The sequence below is a fragment of the Arachis ipaensis genome, chromosome B6 (assembly GCF_059453495.1).
Source record: "Arachis ipaensis isolate K30076 ecotype BB chromosome B6, ASM5945349v1, whole genome shotgun sequence".
Classification (NCBI taxonomy): Eukaryota; Viridiplantae; Streptophyta; class Magnoliopsida; order Fabales; family Fabaceae; genus Arachis; species Arachis ipaensis.
In genome coordinates, this window is record NC_142441.1 from 56,937,034 (window position 1) to 56,946,457 (window position 9,424).

Genomic DNA, 9,424 nt, shown 5'->3' on the forward strand with positions numbered 1-9,424 from the left:
AGAGAAACTAGTTGAGGTTTCAACTCAAAATTGTTTGCTCCAATGGTAGGGATGGAGATGCTTCTTCCATGTAAATTGGAATTTGGTGCAGTAAAGTCACCAAGCATTCTCCTATCATTATTATTATTTTCGGCTGCCATCTCCTCTTTTTGTTCAAAAATTTCTGAAAGATTGTCTCTGGATTGTTGTATTTTAGCTTCTCTTAATTTCCTCTTCAGTGTCCTTTCAGGTTCAGGGTCTGCTTCAACAAGAATGTTCTTGTCCTTGCTCCTGCTCATATGAAAAAGAAGAAAACAGAAAAATAATAATAGGGATCCTTTTTGCCCAGGTACAGAGGTTCCCTTATGTGAGTAGAAGAAGAGGAAAAAGAAAGGAATTCGAACACAGATAGAAGAGGGGGTTCGAATTTAGGTGAGATGAAGTATTAGTAGATGAATAAATAAATAGAAGGAGATGAGAGAGAAGGAGGATTTTCGTAAATAAATTTTGAAAAGGGGTTAGTGATTTTCGAAAATTAGGAATGAAATCAAATTAAAATTAAAAATTGAAATAATTATCTAATTAAAAAGAATTTTTGAAAAAAAGGGAGATATTTTCGAAAATTAGAGAGATAGAGTTAGTTAGGTAGTTTTGAAAAAGATAAGAAACAAACAAAAAGTCAATTAGTTAGTTGAAAAAAGATTTTGAAAATCAATTTTGAAAAAATAAGAAGATAAGAAGTTAGAAAAGATATTTTAAAATCAAATTTTTGAAAAAGATAAGATAAAAAGATATTTTTGAAAAGATATGATTGAAATTAGTTTTGAAAAAGATTTGACTTTTAAAATCACAATTAATGACTTGATTCAAAAGAAATCACAAGATATGATTCTAGAATTTAAAGTTTGAATCTTTCTTAACAAGCAAGTAACAAACTTGAAATTTTTGAATCAAAACATTAATTGTTGATGATATTTTCGAAAATTATGAGATAAAATTGAGAAAAAGATTTTTGAAAAATATTTTTAGAATTTTCGAAAATAGATAAGAAAAATGGAAAATATTTTGAAAAGATAAGATTTTTAAATTGAAAATTTGATTTGACTAATATGAAACAATTGAATTTTAAAAATTTTTTAAAAAGTCAACTCAAATTTTCAAAAATTTATGAGAAAAAAAGGAGAAGATATTTTTTTGATTTTTGAATTTTTAATGATGAGAGAGAAAAACATGAAAATGATGCAATGCATGAAAATTTTGGATCAAAACAATGAATGCATGCAAGAATGCTATGAATGTCAAGATGAACACCAAGAACACTATGAAGATCATGATGAACATCAAGAAAATATTTTTGAAATATTTTTTTTAATGCAAAGAAAACATGCAAGACACCAAACTTAAAAATTTTTCATGTATAGACACTATGAATGCAAGAATGCATATGAAAAACAAGAAAAGACACAAAACTTGAAAATGCAAAGATCAAACAAGAAGATTTACCAAGAAAAACTTGAAGATCATGAAGAACACTATGAATGCATGAATTTTTCGAAAAATGCAAGATGAGCATGCAATTGACACCAAACTTAAAATCTGACTCAAGACTCAAACAAGAAACACAAAATATTTTTTATTTTTATGATTTTCTAATTTTTTTTGGATTTTTCGAAAATTAATGTGAAAAAGAAAAATAAGGATTCCAAAATTTTTAATATGAATTCCAGGAATCTTGCACTCTTAGTCTAAAGCTCCAATCTGAGGGTTAGACATGGCTTAATAGCCAGTCAAGCTTTAGCATGTAAATCAGGTGGATCTGGAACAGCAGCAGGTGAATTAGCAACAACTAGCTTGCTCTTGATAATGTTGGGTTGGAACCCCAGTCCTAATGAATTTAGGCATGGCTTTACAGCCAGCCAGGCTTCAACATGCTTCATGAAACACTAGAATTCATTCTTAAAAATTCTGAAGAAAAATATAATTTTTGAAAAGATTTATTTATTTATTTATTTTTCGAAAACAGATGAGAAATTTTTGAAAGATTTTTGAAAAATTTTTGAAAATAAAACAAAAATAAAATTACCTAATCTGAGCAACAAGATGAACCGTCAGTTGTCCAAACTCGAACAATCCCCGGCAATGGCGCCAAAAACTTGGTATGCGAAATTGTTACTCTGAGGTTGTAAAATTTGTTGTTCGTTCTCTCCCTGGTAATGGCGCCAACAAACTGGTGCACAATACCATGGTCCAAGCATAACTTCACAACTTCGCACAACTAACCAGCAAGTGCACTGGGTCGTCCAAGTAATAAACCTTACGTGAGTAAGGGTCGATCCCACGGAGATTGTTGGTATGAAGCAAGCTATGGTCACCTTGTAAATCTCAGTCAGGCGGATATCAAATGGTTATGGAGTTTTCGAATAAAAATAATAAATAAACAAAAAATAAAGATAGAAATACTTATGCATATCATTGGTGAGAATTTCAGATAAGCGTATAGAGATGCTTTCGTTCCTCTGAATCTCTGCTTTCCCGCTGTCTTCATCCAATCAGTCCTACTCCTTTCCGTGGCTGGCTTTATGTAAGGGCATCACCGTTGTCAATGGCTACTTTTTATCCTCTCTATGAAAATGGTTCGATGCGCTGTCACTGCATGGCTAATCATCTGGAGGCATCACCGTTGTCAATGGCTACATCCCATCCTCTTGTGAAAATGGTCCAAATGCTCTGTCACGGCATGGCTAATCATCTGAGGTTCTCGATCATACTGGAATTGGATTCACCCTCTTTTTGCGTCTGTCACTACGCCCAGCACTCACGAGTTTGAAGTTCGTCACAGTCATTCAATCCTAGAATCCTACTCGGAATACCACAGACAAGGTTTAGACTTTCCAGATTCTCATGAATGCCGCCATCAATCTAGCTTATACCACGAAGATTCTGATTAAGAGATCCAAGAGATAATCATCCAATCTAAGGTGGAACGGAAGTGGTTGTCAGGCACGCGTTCGTGGGGGAATGATGATGATTGTCACGTTCATCACATTCATGTTGAAGTGCGAATGAATATCTTAGAAGCGGAATAAGTTGAATTGAATAGAAAAACAGGAGTACTTTGCATTAATTCATAAGGAACAGCAGAGCTCCACACCTTAATCTATGGAGTGCAGAAACTCTACCGTTTGAAAATACATAAGTGAAAGGTTCAGGCATGGCCGAATGGCCAGTCCCCATGATCTAAGAACCAGACATCCCAAGATGTCTAATACAATAGTAAAAAGTCCTATTTATACTAAACTAGTTACTAGGGTTTACAGAAGTAAGTAATTGATGCATAAATCCACTTCAGGGGCCCACTTGGTGTGTGTTTCGGCTGAGCTTGAAGTTTACACGTGGAGAGGTCATTCTTGGAGTTGAACGCCAGTTTGTAACGTGTTTCTGGCGTTCAACTCTGGCTTGTGACGTGTTTCTGGCGTTTAACTCCAGACTGCAGCGCAGAACTGGCGTTCAACGCTCTTTTGTGTCATATAAACCCAGCCAAAGTATGAACTATTATATATTGATGGAAAACCTTGGATGTCTACTTTCCAACGCAATTGGAAGCGCGCCATTTTGAGTTCTGTAGCTCCAGAAAATCCACTTTGAGTGCAGGGAGGTCAGAATCCAACAACATCAGCAGTCCTTCTTCAACTCTGAATCTGATATTTGCTCAAGTCCCTCAATTTCAGCCAAAAAATACCTGAAATCACAGAAAAACACACAAACTCATAGTAAAGTCCAGAAATGTGAATTTAACATAAAAACTAATAAAAACATCCCTAAAAGTAACTAGATCCTACTAAAAACATACTAAAAACAATTCCAAAAAGCGTATAAATTATCCGCTCATCAGTGGTTAATTGAAAAGGATTTTGAAAATCAATTTTGAAAGGATTAGAAGTTAGAAAAGATTTTGAAATTAAGTTTTGAAAAAGATATGATTGAAATTTATTTTGAAAAAGATTTGAAAAAAAAGAAATTTAAAAAGATTTGATTTTTGAAATTAAAGTTAATTACTTGACTAACAAGAAAAAAAAGATATGATTCTAAAATTTATAGATTGAACCTTTCTTACTAGGCAAGTAATAACTTAAAATTTTGAATCAATCACATTAATTGTTAGTAAAGATTTTGGAAAATATGAAATAAAAATAAGAAAAAGATTTTGAAAATCAATTTTTAAAATTTTCGAAAAAAATGAAAGAAAAATGAAAAAGATTTGATTTTTGAAAAATTTTTGAAAAGATAGTATTTTTAAATTGAAAATTTGACTTGACTCATAAGAAACAACTAGATTTTTTAAAAATTTTTGACTAAGTCAATCCAAATTTTCAAAATTTATGAGAAGAATAAGGGAAAGATATTTTTTTGATTTTTGAATTTTTAATGAGGAGAGAGAAAAACATCAAAATGACTCAAAACATGAAAATTCAAGATCAAAACACATGATGCATGCAAGAACACTTTGAATGTCAAGATGAACACCAAGAACACTTTGAATGTCAAGATGAACACCAAGAACTTATTTTTGAAAATTTTTAAGAAAAGACACACATGCAAGACACCAAACTTAGAAATTTTCAATGTTTAGACACTAACAAATTGAAAATGCATATGAAAAACAAGAAAAGACACAAAACATAAAAATACAAAGATCAAACAAAGAAAATCATCAAGAACAACTTGAAGATTATGACGGTCACATGCATGAATTTTTGAAAATTTTTAGGAATTTGAAAAGATGCAATTGACACATGACTCAAACAAGAAACACAAAATTCTTTTCGATTTTATGATTTTATTAAATTTTTTTTGTATTTTTCGAAAATTATTTTGGAAAAGAAAATAAAGATTTCAAAATTTTTAATAAGAATTCCAGGAATCATGCAATGTTAGTCTAAAGCTCCGGTCCAGGAATTAGACATGATTTACTAGCTAGCCAAGCTTTCAGTGAAAGCTTCGGTCCAAAACACTAGACATGGCCAATGGCCAGCCAAGCTTTAGCAGATCATTACATTCAACAGCAAGATTGATAGAAATTAACAAGCTCTTGTGATGATAAGTTGAAACCTTGGTCCAAAAGATTAGACATGGCTTCACATCCAGCCAGACTTCAACAATTCATCATGAAACTCTAGAATTCATTCTTAAGAATTCTGAAGACAAAGAATAATTTATTTATTTCATATATTTTTTTTGAAAATTTTTCGAAAATAAAAAAAACATAAAAATAAAATAAAATTACCTAATCTGAGCAACAAGATGAACCGTCAGTTGTCCAAACTCGAACAATCCCGGCAACGGCGCCAGAAACTTGGTGCACGAAATTGTGATCTCAACGGCGCCAAAAACTTGGTACGCACGATTGTAATCTCAACTCCTTTTCACAACTCCGCACAACTAACCAGCAAGTGCATTGGGTCGTCCAAGTAATAAACCTTACGTGAGTAAAGGTCGATCCCACGGAGATTGTCGGCTTGAAGCAAGCTGTGGTCATCCTTGTAAATCTCAGTCAGGCGGATTCAAATGGCTATGAGGTTTTGATAATTAAAATGTAATTAAAACAGAAAATAAGATAGATATACTTATGTAATTCATTGGTGGGAATTTCAGATAAGCGTATAGAGATGCTTTGCTCCTTCTGAATCTCTGCTTTCCTACTGCCTTCATTCAATCATTCATACTCCTTTCTATGGCAAGCTGTATGTTGGGGGATCACCGTTGTCAATGGCTACCATCCGTCCTCTAAGTGAAAATGGTCAAAATGCGCTGTCACTGCACGGCTAATCATCTGTCGGTTCTCGCTCATGTTGGAATAGGATCCATTGATCCTTTTGCGTCTGTCACTACGCCCAACACTCGTGAGTTTGAAGCTCATCACAGTCATCCCATCCCAGATCCTACTCGGAATACCACAGACAAGGTTTAGACTTTTCGGATGTCAAGAATGCTGCCAATTGATTCTAGCTTATACCACGAAGACTCTGATCTCACGGAATGGAGGTCTCTGTTGTCAAGAGAGTCAACCATGCATCGTGAACCAGGAGGCCAAGAGATATGCATTCAAGCTAGCTTTCATGTAGAACGGAAGTGTTTGTCAGGCACGCGTTCATAAGTGAGAATGGTGATGAGTGTCACTTGATCATCACATTCATCATGTTCTTGGGTGCGAATGAATATCTTAGAATAAGAATAAGCTTGAATTGAATAGAAAAACAATAGTACTTTGCATTAATTCATGAGGAACAACAGAGCTCCACACCTTAATCTATGAGGTGTAGAAACTCCACCGTTGAAAGTACATAAGTGATGAAGGTCCAGGCATGGCCATGAGGCCAGCCTCCAAACGTGTACAATATGATCTACGATAGCATAAAACTGATCAAGGATGTAAAATAAATCACTAAAAGTAGTTTTTATACTAAACTAGTAGCTAGGGTTACAAAAAATAAGTAACTAAGTGCAGGTAGTGCAGAAATCCACTTCTGGGGCCCACTTGGTGTGTGCTTGGGCTGAGCATTGAAGCTTTCACATGTAGAGACTCTTCTTGGAGTTAAACGCCAGCTTTGGTACCAGTTTGAGCGTTTAATTCCAGCTTTTATGCCAGTTCTGGCGTTTAATGCCAGAATAGGGTAGAAAGTGGGCGTTCGAATGCCAGTTTGCGTTATAAAAACTCGGGAAAAGTATGGACTATTATATATTGCTGGAAAGCCCGGGATGTCTACTTTCCAATGCAATTGAGAGCGCACCAATTGGGGTTTTGTAGCTCCAGAAAATCCATTTCGAGTGCAGGGAGGTCAGAATCCAACAGCATCTGCAGTCATTTTTCAGCCTCTGAATCAGATTTTTGCTCATGTCCCTCAATTTCAGCCAGAAAATACATGAAATCACATAAAAACATACAAACTCATAGTAAAGTCCAGAAATGTGATTTTTGAATAAAACTAATAAAAACATAGTAAAAACTAACTAAAACATACTAAAAACTATGTAAAAACAGTGCCAAAAAGCGTATAAATTATCCGCTCATCAGGAGTGCAGTGCCATCATACAAAAGAAGCTTCCTTAGAAGATGAAAGACCCAGGGAGCTTCCAAATTTCCTGCATCATAGGTGATATCACCATTGAAAAAGCATTGTGTGACATAGGGGCTAGCATCAATCTCATGTCCTTGGCTATGATGAGAAGGATGAAGATCGAGAAAGCCAAACCAACAAGAATTGCACTCCAATTGGGTGACAGAACATTAAATTTTCCTCATGGTGTAGTGGAGGATTTGTTGGTGAAAGTGGGAGAGTTTTTTTTCCCAGCTGACTTCGTTGTGCTGGATATGGAAGAAGAGGTCAACACATCAATCATTCTAGGAAGACCATTCCTAGCTACTGCTGGAGCCATTATTGATGTTCAAAAAGGGGAACTAGTCTTGAGGTTACATAAAGAGAAGATGCTTTTCAATGTCTTCAAAGCAATGAGTTACCCCAAAGAATCCATTGGAGAATGCATGATGATAGATACCATAGAACAGATAGTTCAAGGGGTTTTAGAAGAAGAGCAATGTGAAGGAACTATGGAGTTGGAGCAACAAGCATCAGGTGGAGAATTACCACAAGGAACCATGGAGAATTCAATCATGCTGAACCACATAGGCAGCAAGAAAATGGAAGCACTAAAATTAGAGGTGAAGACCTTGCCTCCAAGCTTTAAGTATGCCTACTTGAGTGATAATAACACTTACCCAGTAATCATTAATTCAAGCTTGAGTGAGGAGCAAGAAGAGGAGCTTATCCAAGTGCTGAAGCAACACAAGGATGCCATAGGATAGACACTTGCAGACTTGAAGGGAATCAGTCCTTCAATGTGTATGCACAAAATCCTACTTCAAGAAGGTGCTAAGCCCTCAAGACAGTAACAAAGAAGGCTAAACCCAACCATGAATGAAGTAGTGCAAAAAGAGGTGTTGAAGTTGTGGAAAGCGGGGGTAATTTACCCATCTCAGACAGCCCTTGGGTAAGCCCTGTGCAAGTAGTTCCTAAGAACGGAGGGATCACTGTTGTACCAAATGAGAAGAATGAGCTAATAACAACAAGAACAGTGACTGGCTGGCGCATGTGCATCGATTATAGGAAGCTTAATGAAGCTACCAAGAAGGATCACTTCCCCCTACCTTTCATGGATCAGATGCTTGAAAGACTGGCCGGACATGAATATTATTGCTTTTTGGACTTTTATTCTGGCTACAACCAAATAGTTGTAGATCCCAAGGACCAGGAGAAAACCTCATTTACTTGTCCCTAAGGTGTCTTTCCTTATAAGAGAATGCCCTTTGGATTTTGCAATGCACCTGCAACATTCCAAAGGTGCATGCTCTCCATATTTTCAGACATGATTGAAAGATTCATTGAGGTGTTTATGGATGACTTTTCTGTATTTAGTGCTAAAGAGATGCCAAGAAACCAACCTTGTTTTGAATTGGGAGAAGTGCCATTTTATGGTTACAGAGAGGGTGGTTCTTGGTCATAAGATCTCAAAAAGAGGCATAGAGGTGGACAAGGCTAAGGTGGAGGCGATTGAAAAGCTACCCCCACCTTGCAAAGTCAAAGCAATTAGAAGTTTTCTAGGAAATGCTGGCTTTTTTAGAAGGTTCATTAAAGATTTTTCAAAAGTTGCCAAATCTTTGAGTAACTTGCTTGTCTCTAATGTACCTTTTATCTTTGATAAAGAATGCATGCTAGCCTTTGATGAGCTCAAAAACAGACTTTCCTCTGCACCTATCATAGCACCACCATGCTGGAATTTACCTTTTGAGTTGATGTGTGATGCATCTGACTTTGCTGTTGGTGCTGTTTTAGGACAGAGAAGGGACAAATTGGTGCATGTTATTTATTATGCCAGCAAAGTCCTTAATGAGAATCAAAGGAACTATACCACTACAGAGAAAGAATTACTTGCCATTGTCTTTGCTTTTGACAAATTTAGATCATATCTTATTGGCTCTAAATTAATTGTATTCACTGATCATGCAACACTCAAATATTTGCTTACCAAACAAGAGTCCATGCCCAGACTAGTAAGGTGGATCCTCCTACTCCAAGAGTTTGATATCGAAATTAAAGATAGGAGTGGAGCAAAAACTAAAGTGGCTGACCACCTATCAAGGATCCCACAAAACGAAGATGAGGCACACCAACTTGTAGTAAATGAGAGCTTCCCTGATGAGCAGTTGATGATGATCCAAGAAGCCCCTTGGTTTGCAGACATAGCCAATTTCAAGGCTATTGGGGAACTACCAATTAACATCAACAAACACATGAGGAGAAAGCTAATCAAAGATGCTAGTGCAAGAAATTGTGATCATCAACAATGGCCCCAAAGACTTGGAGCTCTCAAACGTGAATCACACTTTGTC